Genomic DNA, 14,990 nt, shown 5'->3' with positions numbered 1-14,990 from the left:
TAAAACCAAGTGGTTTCTATTCCCTAGAATGTTGTTTTCTAGATACATTTAGGACTTGGCTGACAACAAAATGATGTAAAAGACAGACATAGGGACAGAAAAAAAATACTGTGATGTCTATTGGGCATTGTTTTGGATAATATCATAATACTGTATTTGTACTTTTATTTTACCTTCTATTTAGCTTACATAGTTAAAAATATGAAGTTACATTGACTTATGGAGGAAAAAAACTACAGCCCATTTAGTTCTAGAAAGGGTTCCAGGTGACTTGAATCGTAGTTAGCTAAGCATTTCTATACTCCTTCATCTCTCCTAACTAGATTATCTAATCCTCAGGGCTGGAGGCTATCCCAACCATCTTTATTTCTCCAGCAGCACCCAGCAGTTCTTGATGTGGTAGGCAACCAACGTTTGTTGAATACATTTCTACTGAGATGACTTGACAGATGGAGTATCCAAAAAGAAGGGCTTCTACAGAAAAGAACTGTATGGATTATCTCTCAAAATAAATAGAATATTTCAGAATCAAGGCTAGATGGAATGATTCTTTAATACTCCTGTGGATTCATGGATGACCCTTTTAAATCTTTAAATATCAATAAGACATGTTGAATCTAAACATTCTATATTTTAAATTCCAAATTTTTTACGTTTTCTTGGGCCAGAAATGGTCATTGTTGCATTCTTACACTATAGTAGATATTATTATTTCTGCCCTCTGCCTGCAAAACAGGCAGGTGCACTAAGGAGCAGGAGCATGGGCTGTTTGAATCTCTGGGTTCTTATTTAAACTATCAATAATTTAGTGGGTGTTATTTGTTGCCTTTAGTTTCTCTTATTTTTACTCCTTTGTTGGCAGCTCTTGTTTATACTTTGAGAAAATAAAAAGGTTACTTCACATACTGGGGTTTTACCTTATTCTTGTATTATTTTTCACTTGCACAGCATGAGTGCAATCAATAAGACAGACAGCATTTAAAATGCAATACTAAATTACATATACTTAAAGCTATATTCTCTGTGACAGTGTAAGGCATATACATAATCAATAAATAATGATGAATTAAGAGACTGTCTTTAGAACTATTATTTGAAGCTGTAGTTCTGCAACTCACTTACTGTGTGACTTTGGACATCTTATATCACACCTCCAGGTTTCACTTTTAGCATCTGAAAAATGAAGAGATTAAAGTAAATAATATATAAGGACCATTGAAACTTCTGCATTCTGTGATCAACTGGATGGTATAGATTAGTTCACTACCTCTTTTTTTCCACTATGAGAATCAAGTTAGTTGCATTTCTATGGAGTAGATGAATTTAAAATACAGCTTTACCTTTTCTGTTTTTCTTAACTGGAGCCCAAGTGCAGGGTAAATTATGTTAAGATGTTTTGTGTAGCATCATGAATGCTCTTCCTTCTTCAACCACTTAGGATAGGTCTGGGGAGGGTTCAAGCGATTCTCCTGCCTCAGCCTCCTGAGTAGCTGGGATTACAGGCACCTGCCATCATGTCCAGCTAATTTTTATATTTTTACTAGAGACAGGGTTTCGCCATATTGGCCAGGCTGGTCTCGAACTCCTGACCTCAGGCGGTCTGCCTGCCTTGGCCTTCCAAGGTTTTTGGGATTACAGGCGTGAGCCACCACGCCCAGCCCATATTATTTTCTTAATGGGGTAAAGTGTTTCAGAAAAATCACTACTCCCAGCCATTATAAAATTTTTTATTTTGCTTTCCTAAAACTGCCCAAAAAGGAGACGAAATACCCAGCATCAATCCAACTTTAGGTGAAAGTTAGGTTAGTTGCATGTACTAATCCAAACACAAGTTAACTTGGAAGAAATTCACAGTGAATATCTAGACAGGGTCTGCTAAAGAGGTTTCTGCTTTTCAGAAGGTTGTTGGGTGGAGAAGCTACCTAGCTACAAATTATACAATAAGAGGTTGTGAGCCTGTAAATTATTTATCAAAGACTATTGGTGATATTCTTTCATTACACAGAACAAATTTCCAGCAAGAGAATTATCAGGGTTGAAGTCTGGCATCAAGCAAATTAAGATCTAAGAAAAAGAAGAGAAAACTTATAAGTGCCAACAATAAAATGCTCATCATTTCCCCCTTCTTTATAAGATGAATAATTTAGACATGATTTCTTTTACTTTTTTCTTTCCAGAGCTTTATTTTTCTGACTCTAGTACTAGGTAATCAACCATATAAGATGGAGTTGAATTGCAAAAGCCACACAGAAATTTATCTTAATAGCTCAGACAACTCAGAGGATCAGAAAAGTATATCTTGAGTTTATAGAGATTCTGGGATAAACTTGGCTTATGCTGTTGGAAATGAATAGCTAACACTTCGTATACACTACTGATATACACTAAAATTTTCATTGATTTACAAAAATTTTTCTCCGTAGCCACTTGAATACCTGCTTGCACTAGAATGCTTAGTGTTGCTTCCCTCAGTTAGCAATAAAATAGTTGCTAATCATTAGTAGATGATGCTAATCAACCCTGTGAAATATGTTTTAAATTTACTTGAGTAAATCAATATTGAAAATAAATTTCAATGTGTCTTGCCTGCATTTATACTCACCTTCTCACCTTGAGTCAAAGTGTAAGTACTTAAGTTCAGAATTAGTGTTTGAGTATAGGTTTTGTATTAACATTTAGATTTTTAAATAAAAATCTGCAGATAGTTTAAATACAAATGTCTAATAAGTGCATAAAGGAATGGCTGTTATATCTTGTTAAAAAATAGTTCTGCCATAGTCTTATAATCTGGCCCAGTATTACGTACTGCTGGAGAAAAGAGGACTGCAAATATTCTAAGATGTTGCCTTTCCTGGACACCCTGACTTTGCAGATTTTTATTCTCACATGTTAGGTACAATTCTGGCAGTTTATCCTGTGAAAAGATTAGGGCTTTTGCAGTCTCCCAAAAGCATACAAAGTAAAGACCACTTTTTTTCTTTCTTTCTTTCTTTTTTTTTTTTTTTTTGATAGAGTCTCACTCACCCTGCTGCCTAGGCTGGAGTGCAGTGGTGCGATCTCGACTCACTGCAACCTCCGCCTCCCAGGTTCAAGCTGTTCTCCTGCCTCAGCCTCCTTAATAGCTGGGACTACAGGTGTGTGCCACCACGCCTGGCTAATTTTTGTATTTTAGTAGAGACGGGGTTTCACCATGTTGGCCAGGCTGATCTCGAACTCCTGACCTCTAGTGATCCGCCCACCTTGGCCTACCAAAGTGTTGGGATAAGAGGCGTGAGCCACTGCGCCTGGCCAATACCACTTTCTAAACTGTGGTCATAGAGAGGTTTATAGCCACTTGAATTTGAAGAGCAGTTTGAATTGATGTGTCATTGATGAGTAGGCTCTTCTTACTCTGAATCTAGCAAGCACTCCGTTCTGACTTTGACTCAAGGAGCAGAGGGACGACTTGCGTTTATATTAGAATTTGGATGCTGAGGGATAAAGTGTGCAAAACACTGGAGCATGGTAAATAGAGAAAGATAGGTAGATATTTAGGTAGAGAGATTCCTAAATAGACAGTTTCCAGAGATGATTTTTGTGACATTGGTTAAATTAACTACAATGAGAAGTAATTATTTTTAAAAACATCTTCTCCAGGCAATCTGTAGTTTTAGATTTTAGTAGAAATAATAGGTGCCTGGGAGTCTCCCAGGCCCTCATCGGTGTCAGATATTATACCTGAGTAAATTTGGCAGGAGGTCTGCTCCAGAGATTCTGCATGTCATGCAGAAAATGGCCCAGGTTTGGCTGATACTTGTAATACTGTCATTAAATTGAATTTGACTTGTAAGTGCTGGTTTGATCTAAGGAATGGCTTTTTCTATTTGTAGTGGTCTTATTGGGGGTACATACAAGGAAATCACAATTGAAGGTTATGTTGCATGCATATGCTTTGTATAAATGCTTTATTTCACTTAGAAAAAGTTCAAATGTTCCAGAGACCACAGTTTTTGACTATTATAGACAGATAAATGATGCATTGGAATTTCAACAGATAATAAGGAAGTGTTTAGTTTTTCAGGAATAATTGAAAAATGTCCTTCTTATTGACATAAGCTGTGGTTATCTTAGAGGGCACACTTTGTTTGCTTTCTCTTCATTTTGAGCCAACATATGCATCATTCTGATTTCCTGGAGTTTTTCCTCTCCTTCTTCTGCCAAATTATATCCCATCCTCCTTTCAAAACTATGTGTAGAACACACATCCTTCAGGGGCCCTTCTGCACTGACCCCACCAGTCTCCAGCCACTCTCACAATATTCCTGTTGGGTTTTACTTTTGTTTTTTAAGGTTCAATCATTACTTCATTGATTCATTTGACATATCTGCTAACCATATGCTAGGCATAGTTCTAGACACTTGGGATATATTAAGGAACAAAATAAAGATTTTTTTTCTCAAAGAGATTATATTTTGGTAAAGAGAATGTGATGGCTAATTTTATGTGTCACTTTGGGTAGGCCGTGGTACACAGATATTTGGTCGAATGCCAGTCTAGATGTTGCTGTGAAGGTATTTTTTGGTGGGATGAACATTTAAATCAGTAGACTTAGAGTAAAGCAGATGACCTGTCATAATGAGAGTGGGCCCATCCAATCAGTTGAAGGCCTTCAGAGAAAAAGACTGAGGCCCTCTACAGAAGAGGGAATTTTTTTCTCCAAACTGCCTTCAGACTTAAGCTGAACATCAATTCTTCCTGTATCTCTGGACTGCCAGTCTGCCTTGCAGAATGTAAACTTGCCAGTCCCCATAATAATGTGAGGTAATTCCTTAAGATAAGTAAATGTGTGTATATATATATAAAAATATATATAAATATATATACATATATAAATATATATACATATATAAATATGTACAAATACATACATATAAAAAATAAATATACATATAAATAAATATAAATACGTATACATATAAATAAGTAAATATACATATATATGCACACACACGTATTTATTTATTTTATATAAGTGTGTGTATATATGTATGTGTGTATATATACACACAAAAACACACATTTATTTAAAATAAATATATATTTGTGTGTGTGTGTGTGCGTGTGTGTATATATAGTCAGGGTTCTCCAGAGAAATGAAACCAATAGCAACAGGATGTGTGTGTGTGTGTGTATACATATATATGTGTGTGTATATATACACACACATATGCACACATATATACACATATATGCACACATATATACACACATATATATGCACACACATACGTATACACACATATATACATATACACACACACACATGTCCTATTGCTATTGGTTTCATTTCTCTGGAGAACTCTGACTCATGCAGAGAAACATACAATAAATAATAAACATAAGAATTAGGTAAATTGTGTGATACATTAGAAGAGGATAGGTGTGAAAAAAACGAAAAAGAACAGGATAAAGTGAGCTGGAAAGGCTAGAAATGGGGATCAGACTGGTCTTTTGAAATGGGGAGGCCTCATTGGGAAGGTGAGGTTTGAGAAAAGACTGAAAGATATCAGGAGACTTACCAAGGGGCTATCTAAAGAAAGAGCGTTTAAGGCAGAGCAACCGCCAGGAACACTTGGGGCAAAGGTCCTCAGGCAGGAGTGTTCCTGATGTGTTCAAAATAGCAGGGAGGCACTGTGGCTGGAATGGAGAGCACAAAAGGTTGATTAACAGGAGACGTGGGCAGAGCAGTAACAAGAAGCCAAATGAATTAGAGCCTTGTAGGCCACTGTAAGGTGAGCTGTTTTAAGTTTTGAGCAAAAGAGTGACATAATTCTGATGGTGTTTTTTTTTAAGTCCTTCCTGCCTGCTATGCTGAGAATAGACTTTAGTGGGCAAAGGCAGTAGCAGGGAGATGAGTTAGGAAGATGTGTCCACTAGCTATTGCTGAGTAACACACCACCCCAGATTTTAGTTGCTCAAAGCAAAAGTCATTATTTTGGGGGGATGGACAAATTAAGATCGGCTCAGGCAGGTCATTCTACTGGTCTCCACAGCCAGCTGCAGATCAGCTAGGAGGCTCTGCTTCAGGAAGCTGGGTACAATTGGCTTGGAAAATAAGGGTGACCAGGCCATGTGCTTATTCACTCAGTGGCAGCAGAATTTCAAGAGAATGCACAGAGGTATGCAAGGTCTCTTGAGACCTAGGCTCAAAGCTAGCATGGCATCACTTGAGGGGTGTTTTTTTTTTTTTTTTTTTTTTGAGATGGAATTTCACTCTTGTTGCCCAGGCTGGAGTGCAATGGCACGATCTCAGCTCACCACAACCTCCACCTCCTGGGTTCAAGCGATTCTCCTGTCTCAGCCTCCTGAGTAGCTGGAATTACAGGCATGTGCCACCATGACTGGCTAATTTTGTATTTTTAGTAGAGATGGGGTTTCTCCATGTTGGTCAGGCTGGTCTCGAACTCCCAACCTCAGGTGATCCACCTGCCTCGGCCTCCCAAAGTGCTGGGATTACTTGAGGTGTATTCTATTAGTCGAAGCAAGACATGGGATTTATGCAGGGTGAAGGGTTAGAGGAATAAATTCCATGTCCTGATAGGAGAAGCTATAAAAATCACATTACAAAGGAGTGTGATATAGCAAGGAGAATAACTGAGGTAATTTATTGGTAAACTATCTCCATCAAGGCCTTTTCTGATGTCCTGGTGGGAGACAGTGGTTGCAGACTAGGGTGGGAGGTGGAGGGGGTGTGACTCGGTCAGAGCTTTTACCCATTTTCAAGGTTGATGCAACAGGATTTCTTGATAGATAGGTATGGCATGAAAAGGAGGAAAGGAGAGGAGGCAGGGATGGGTCTGAGGTTTTCAGCCTGAGCCCCTAGAATGATGGAGTTGCTGTGCCCAGATTAAGGGGAGATTGTATGTGGAAGAGATTTTTGAGAGAAGATCAGGAATTGAATTTTGATCACGTTACTTGACATGTCTGCTAGATATATGGGTAGGAATGTGATATAGGCAGTTTGATATTGAGGGTAAAATTTGAGAGACAGTTTCAGGCTGGAGTCATCAGATTATAGCTGATATTTAAAATGATGGGACCAAACAATATCACTTCAGGCATGACTAAAGATAAAGGAAACGACCATGAATTGAGATCTGGAAAGAATGCACTCATACTAAAGTTCATGCTAATGTTTCAGTGTACTGGGAGTTCAAGAAGAAGAAGAACCAGGAATGGAGACTGAGAAGGGGCAGCCAGTGATACACGGAAAAAGCAGACCGAAAGAGTGCAGTGTCTTTAGAGGTCTACAGAAGAAAGTGAATTGAAGCTCAGGAAATGATTCACTTTGCCACATACTGTTTACAGGTCACATGAGATCATTGCCAGCCAGATCATTTGAGATCTTTGTAAAAACAAATTTTGAGACTTTTTTGTTACTTTGCCTATCAAGAAAACATTTCCATCTTGGTTGTCACAAGAGTAACAGTAGTAGTAGTACAGTAGTATACTAGTAACAGTATATTAGTAACAGTAATAATAGTAGTAACAATAGTAGTGTTGTAATAGTAGTAGCAATGTAATAATAGCAGTAGTAGCAGCAGCAACAATAGCAGAAGCATGCTTAGGTGCCACTCCATGTGCTTTGTATGGATTATCTCACTGAACTCTCCCAGTAATCCTCTTTTAAATTAATGAGGAAACCAAGGTACAGAATTTTTTTTTTTTTTTTTTTTTTTTTTTTGAGAAGGAGTCTCGCTCTTTCACCCAGGCTGGAGTGCAGTGGCGCGATCTCGGCTCACTGCAGGCTCTGCCCCCTGGGGTTCACGCCATTCTCCTGCCTCAGCGCCCGCCACCTCGCCCGGCTAATTTTTTTGTATTTTTAGTAGAGACGGGGTTTCACCGTGGTCTCGATCTCCTGACCTCGTGATCCGCCCGCCTCGGCCTCCCAAAGTGCTGGGATTACAGGCGTGAGCCACCGCGTCCGGCCCAGAAATATTAACTAATTTTCCCAGAGCCAGTAAGCTATGGATCCATAATTAAAATACAGACATTCTGATTCCGGGGCCTTCCCCCCATTACTCTACTAAGGATGTAGGAACAATGGCCTCCTTTGTGCCATGGTTGCAACAGATTACATTTTAGGCATCAGATTCTATCATAACTTACTATGAAAGCCAGGTTTCTGATCCTGTAACCATTCTAACATAGCTTTTTCTTACTTACTTGCTTAATTATCTCCATCTCAATCTAAAACCAATTGGAAGGAGCCTTTACCGATTATATAGCATAAACAGATCAAGAAGAGTAAGTGATGGGATAGAATAGACTCTTTGCTTCCACGCATCATTCTAACACCTGGCATACTCATGGGACAGAAATGATAACTTTTATTTCTTTAAAATTTGCAAACCAGACTCAAAATGTGATATGGAAATTTTAACAAACTCTTTCATAATTATCCATGTTTTTAATAGAATTAATGGCAAGTATCTTGTGTCACTTAAGCATAAACATGGTCTCAATTTTTGCACTGCATGTAATAAAATGTTATCTTTGAATGAAAACATATTGTAATTGTGGATAGCACAAAGAATGATTAAAATTTGTTCCCATTCAAATTTGGCCTAACAGTTACTCGTGTTTATTTTATGTTTATCTAAAATAGATACAAATGCAATTCCTAGTCATTCTAATAATGGAAATGCTTCAACAGAGTACAAAAATATGCCTTAAGCCATATATTATTTTAGTCATAGTGGCCATTTAAATCCATTTTTGAAGTGATAAATGGGAAATTATAGTGGAATATCCAGGTGGAAATGTCTGCAGCCAGAGAGGTAAGCATCCATAACACTGGTTCTGTGTTGCCCACCTACAGCAAAGTGTGGTGGGCATAGTGTGATTTCAAGCTGCTCAAAGACAGAAGACAAAAGTTAACAGAAACTCATATTCCTACCTTCAAATTCTTCAAATACTGTGAATACTTTCAAATTCTGTCCCACCTGGGATATATTTTCAATGGGGATATATATATATATGTATGTATATGTACACACATATATCTATGTAGCTATATGTACACTATATATGTATATATGTACATATATATGTGTATATATAGTTCAACAATGGATATATTTTCAATAAAATTTCAAACGTAACATGTCTAAAAGGAAGCACGTTCTTAATGTTTCTTTTTGCCTCTAGCCTCTCGGCTCTCTAATTCATTCTTCAACAACACCATTGAATCAATCATATTATAGCTTTACTCTGTGTTGTTTCTCTTCTGAAAATTAATGACTGCCTATTGTCTACAAGTTCCATACAGTTCCCCCTAGCTTGGGCAGGTTGGCTAGCTAGGGCAACAGCCTTTCCCAGCACTTCTTCACTGACATTCTCACCAGAAAGGCTGGAAAGCAGATAGATTTTTTTTCTCTACCTATCTTTCAACTACAAGTGGCACTGACTCATTTTTGGACAATGAGATAGAACTACTGAAGGATTTTGAGAAAGCCTTTGGTTTTCTGATAAGAAAAACATATGTAGTTGTTGCTATGTTTTTTCTACTTCCTGTTTTGAATACAAATGTAATGCCTGAAGCTTCCACATCTATCTTATGACCATGAGGAAATAAATATGGGTTAAAATTTCCTAAGGATAGCAGAGCATAAGTGGAAAGAAAGATTCTGGTCCATCAGAAATCTGGGGAGCTGTTGACACACCTTGAGACTGCCATTCTGGACTTCTTCTTAGAAAAACAACAAATATATTTATCATTTCAATCAGACTTTGCTTCTTTTTTTTCTTTCTGAGACTGAGTCTTGCTCTATCGCAGAGACTGGAGTGCAGTGGCACCATCTCGGCTCGCTGCAACCTCTGCCTCCCATGTTCAAGCGATTCTCATGCCTCAGCCTCCCAAGTAGCTAGGGCTACAAGAGTGTGCCACCACACCTGGCTAATTTTTGCATTTTTAGAAAGAGATGGAGTTTCACCATGTTGGCCAGCCTGGTCTTGGACTCCTGACCTCAAGTGATCTACCCACCTTAGCCTCCCAAAGTGCTGCGATTACAGGCATGAGCCACCATGCTTTGCCGGATTTTGCTTCTTATGGATGCCATTATTTCTAGCTAATTCATTTTGGCATTCAGATGCCCACACTATCCAATTTGAAGCTATCATTTCATACACCTCTACCTTTACTTGGCTACTGAATCCCCACAAAAATCTTCACTAGTTTCTGTTATCTAGAACACTTCCTGGACTTTCCTGCTTTAGCAGCTTAGCTAATGTTTTTTCCTCCCCTCAAAATTCCTTCTTTTTTGTATTCTTCCACCAACAGTGACTTCCCTTCTCTGTCTCTAGTCTTGCTGTATAGTCTTAAAAGCCCAGCTTACATTTCATCTGCCCATGAAAACTTTTCATTATCTGTGTGGAGGTTACACAGGTGGATTCCTATGGAACTTGGCTCTGTACAGCTAAAGATCATACCAAACCCCAGAATATAATTACTGATGAACGTGTCATCTCATCTTTAAATTGTAGTCAACTGAAATCGGATTGATACATTATTTTTTCCCCTTAGGGAGGGGTTGGACTTTGGTATTCAATCAATTTTTTTTCCTAAATGAGTGGATAAATGAACAAAGGAAACAGATAATAAGTGTCTAAAGTATAAAGTAGGTTAGGAGTACCAGAACTGAGAAGTGGCGAAATAGACAGGACTCCACAGATAGAGTCAAAGGACAGAGTATTTTATTACTGTAAAGAGGTCATGAAAAGTTTCATCTAGGTACAGGACAACAAAATGAGGTTTTGGTCAATGCAATAAATGGAATAACTCTTTGGTCTCAAGTCACATTTTGACTGTAGTGTGTGGTGAGATTTTGTGCATTAATTGTTTTTTTACATTTAATGGGAACTGGGCACATAATTCTCTATACCCTAAAAGGAGAACTGGGCCCATAAAATATTGTGATTAAAAACTGTATTCTTTGTGGTTTTATTCACATGTTTTCTTTGTATTATAATCTAATATGCTTGCTTAGAAACACATTTTATTGTTCTTGAGTCATATCCCCATCTTGAGTTTATTAAACTTGAATTAAAATAAATTACTCTAAAAACAAGGCTATATTTTCAACATTGGTACTTGAAAAACCTTTGAAACTAAATGATATGGTTTTGTGGTGTCCCCACCCAAATCTCATCTTGAATTGTAGTTCCCACAATCCCCAAGTGTCATGGGAGGGACCTGGTGGGAGGTAATTGAATGATGGGGGCAGTTACCCCCATGCTATTCTTGTGATAGTGAATGAGTTCTCATAAGAGCTGTTGGTTTTATAAAGGGCTTCCCCCCACCCTTCACTCTGCACTTCTCCTTGCTACTGCCATGTGAATATGGATGTGTTTGCTTCCCCTTCCACCATGATTGTAAGTTTCCTGAGGCCTCCCCAATGATGCAGACATGTGAGTCAATGAAACTCCTTTCCTTCATAAATTACCCAGTCTTGGGTATTTCTTCATAGCAGTGTGAGAACAAACTAATACACTAAATGAAGTTAAAATTAAAAACATTAAGCAAATCTAAGTCTTAAAAATGGTAAGGCCTCACCCATCTCAAATATAGACATTTGTTACAGCAGCATGGCTTTCATTTTTGTCTTTTGGTCTTTTGCAGTTGGAGAGGTTTGATTAATGTTATGTTAAATGCCTAATATTACGTAATAAATTAAGTTACTCATGCTGTGCCTAGCCCCTTTGCACCTACTTCTAGCAGCAAAAGGTAGCTGAGGATAAACAACTCCATGGGGGGAAATTCACTATACATATGTTCAAACAGATATATCCATAGTCTCAAAGAGGGAGAGAGGGGGAAAAAAAGCTTTTGGAGAAAATATTTCAAATATTTGTCTTTCTCTTCCTATTATATTTTATACGTATGTGTTACAGAAGAAAAAACCGCTCAGCAAATTAAGAAAGCCCACTAGTAATCCCTAAGGACTGCTGTCAATACTAGGTCTTGATGACAGGCAACATTCTGAAGAAATATATCTAAATCGTGGACTTTTTTTTTTTTTAAGTTAAGAAATCCAGAAAAGTCATAGGTCTTGATTACAGATTCTGGCACAATTTCAATGACAGTTTTTAAACATAATGTCCTCTTAGTTGTAAACCCACATATGGGTCCTTTATTGGCTCAGTTCAGAGCCAATTTCTTCATGCAAGCCTGGAACCCTATCTACTCCTTGCTGATCTTTCAACAGTTTTCAAGGAGTTGGCCTTCTTTCTTTCCAGAAAGCAATCACCCATTCTTTCAACTTCATGTCACTAACATTACTCATCACAGTGGAGGAACAGACGAGGGTAATTATAATTTTTTTTAATTTTGGAAACAGCCCAAGTTCTAAATGTCTTTCAAATTTGTTTGTGTAGTTCCCTAGTCTATGACTGTTAATTTTCTCAGATGTTATTGAAAGTTTCCTTTGTTTGTTTATTTATTCATTCACTCTTTCATTCAACAAGTGTTTATCAAGTACCTACTATGTGCCAGGCACTGTTTTGGACTCTGGGGACATATCAGTGGACAAAATCTTAAGAAAGTGTGCATTCTAGAGGGGAGAAATGATTATAAACAGACAAACCGAAAGCAAAATCCAATCTACCAAGTAATGATAAGTGATGAGAAAAATAAGCTGAGTTCGTGGAAAAGAGAAAGCTGGGTGGGAGGGCTGCTGCTTTGTATTGGGTGGTCAGTGAATACTGCTCTGATATTAGTCGTTGAGCAGGACCTGAAGGAAGTGAGGGGTGCATTATGCAGACATCTGGGAAAAGATCCGTTTAGGCAGAGGAAACAGGAATTTAAAAGGTCCTGGGTGTGCCTGATGTGTTCACGGAACGGCTGGACCACCGTGGCTGGAGCAGAATGTGCAATGTGTTCGAGGATGGAGGAAATGACATCAAATAAAACAGAGCTGGGGCCAGACCCGGGCCTTGGTGTCCACTTTAAGGGCTTTGATATTTATTCCAAGTGAGATGGGAAGCTATGGAAGAACTTTTAGCCGTGAAGTGACATGATCAGATTTAAGTTTTAAAAGGATCATTTTGACTTTTACATTGAGCCACAGACTGTAGGGTTAAGTTCATAAACAGGGAGACCAGTTTTAAATCCATTGTAATAGTGCAAATCCTAGATGAGTTCTTGTCTCAGAAATGTACACATTCAGGCTGGGTGCGGTGGCTCACACCTGTAATCCCAGCACATTGGGAGGCCGATGCAGGCAGATCACTTGAGGTCAGGGGTTCAAGACCAGCCTGGCCAACATGGTGAAACCTTGTCTCTACCAAAAATATAAAAAATTAGCCAGGTGTAGTGGTGCACGCCTGTAATCCCAGCTACTCAAGAGGCTGAGGCAAGAGAATTGCTTGAACCCAGGAGGCGGAAGTTGTAGTGAGCCGAGACAGTGCCATTGCACTCCAGCCTGGGCAATGGAGTGAGACTGTCTCAAAAAAAAAAAGAAAAGAAAAGAAAAAGAAAAGAAAGAAATACATACATTCAGTCCAGTCTGGGTTAGATATTTAACCACGATGCTTACCTCATAGCCAGCTTTTGGGTTTAGCATTTTCTCAGAATCATTCATAACCTTCCCTGATCTCATTTCTGTACATGGACCAATCTCTTTCTAATCCAACTATACCCAAGATAGTCCCTATGAAACCATCCTAGGGGAGAAACATTCAACCTTTTGGCTCTCAGAAATTTTTCTTCTGGGCTTCAAATGTTTTTTGCAGGAAACTTGCATTTGTAACTTTTTCTTTCTCCATCCTTTTAAAAATTCTTTTGGTTTTACCTGTAGCACATTCAATCATATGTTACCAAAGTCAGTTCTGGCTTTAGTTGGAACTCAGTCTCCTTACCTGTTGTCTGAAATGAGTCTTTCTGCACCTGGTATGTGTCCTGTGGTGGGTGACATCCTCCTAGGGGCACTAGTGCCAAATTCTTTAGCATTCTCTGAATTTTCCTGCTACCTCTACCCCTTATATCTCCTTAAAAGCTCGTATTTCCAGTCTGAGAGATGTCGCTGGTCCAGAACTCCTTTTACAAAGAATAATGATTGACAGGCCTTGAGCCCTAGTTCCATTTTTCAGTTCTGACCACCTTCTCCCATTACCTATGCCAGAGGTTTCTGGCTACATACCAACCATATTAGCTCATAGTGTGTTCTGTTTAGCCCATACGGTGCTTTTAAAATTGTTTGAATAGTTGCTGACACTTAAAAATGATGAGGTTTATATAAAAACTGATTTTTTTCACTTCTCTTGAAAAATGGGAAGACTTGGCCAAACCAGGTGTGTATGATTCTATGGCAACAGTCAACCAGAGCTGAGTATTCATTTGACAAGGTGCTCTGCAGTTCCCCACAGCCTCAGCCACCCTGGTGCATGCTCCATTAAATTCCCTGCCTGCTGGTCCCTCTAGACATTTAAGTGTGACATTTATGGTTTCCACTCCCATTCTCTCACATCTCACTATCCTTTCCAGATTATTCTAGGGCCCTCCAATGCCCCTGAAGAATTATTCAGGACAATGAAAGAAATCCTTCAGAATTATATTTTAAAATAAAAATAACACCTCCCAACATATGGAAAACAACAAGGGACATAACTTTCACATAGAAAAGAGTGACCAACTTCTCATATATTTTCAAAACAATAATCTAAATAGATGCTGGTTAGTTGTCCAATTTAGTGCAACCTGGGAAACCATTGGACATAAACTCTGACCCTCCCCTTAGCCTAGCCCTCCCCGACCCCAGGCTCCTCTAGCAAATCCTTCTGAAATAGGATTCATGAGATGACCAACAATGCAACGAAACTGTGGACAAAGATACTGACATTAGATTTGCCATGGCCACTCATGACAAAGTTTCTATTGGCTTTTGGCCCATTTTCAGATGTCTGCATGATGAGAGATAAATTCTCCAATATCCCATTAGAGTTACTAAGCAGC

At 38.5% G+C, this 14,990-nt stretch overlaps 1 long non-coding RNA gene across 1 annotated transcript in view; it reads right to left on the bottom strand.

Moving 5' to 3' along the window:
- Positions 1 to 974: 974 nt before the first annotated feature.
- The window catches only part of LOC105740038, a 29,442-nt gene continuing 15,426 nt past the window's right edge, over positions 975 to 14,990 (bottom strand). Inside the window, exon 3 of the long non-coding RNA XR_001116050.2 lies at positions 975 to 1,173. This is a non-coding gene — a long non-coding RNA (uncharacterized LOC105740038). The remainder of the gene's footprint in view (positions 1,174 to 14,990) is intronic.

Source organism: Nomascus leucogenys, chromosome 7b, assembly GCF_006542625.1.
Source record: "Nomascus leucogenys isolate Asia chromosome 7b, Asia_NLE_v1, whole genome shotgun sequence".
NCBI lineage: Eukaryota > Metazoa > Chordata > Mammalia > Primates > Hylobatidae > Nomascus > Nomascus leucogenys.
This window is presented reverse-complemented; position numbering and strand designations above follow the sequence as displayed.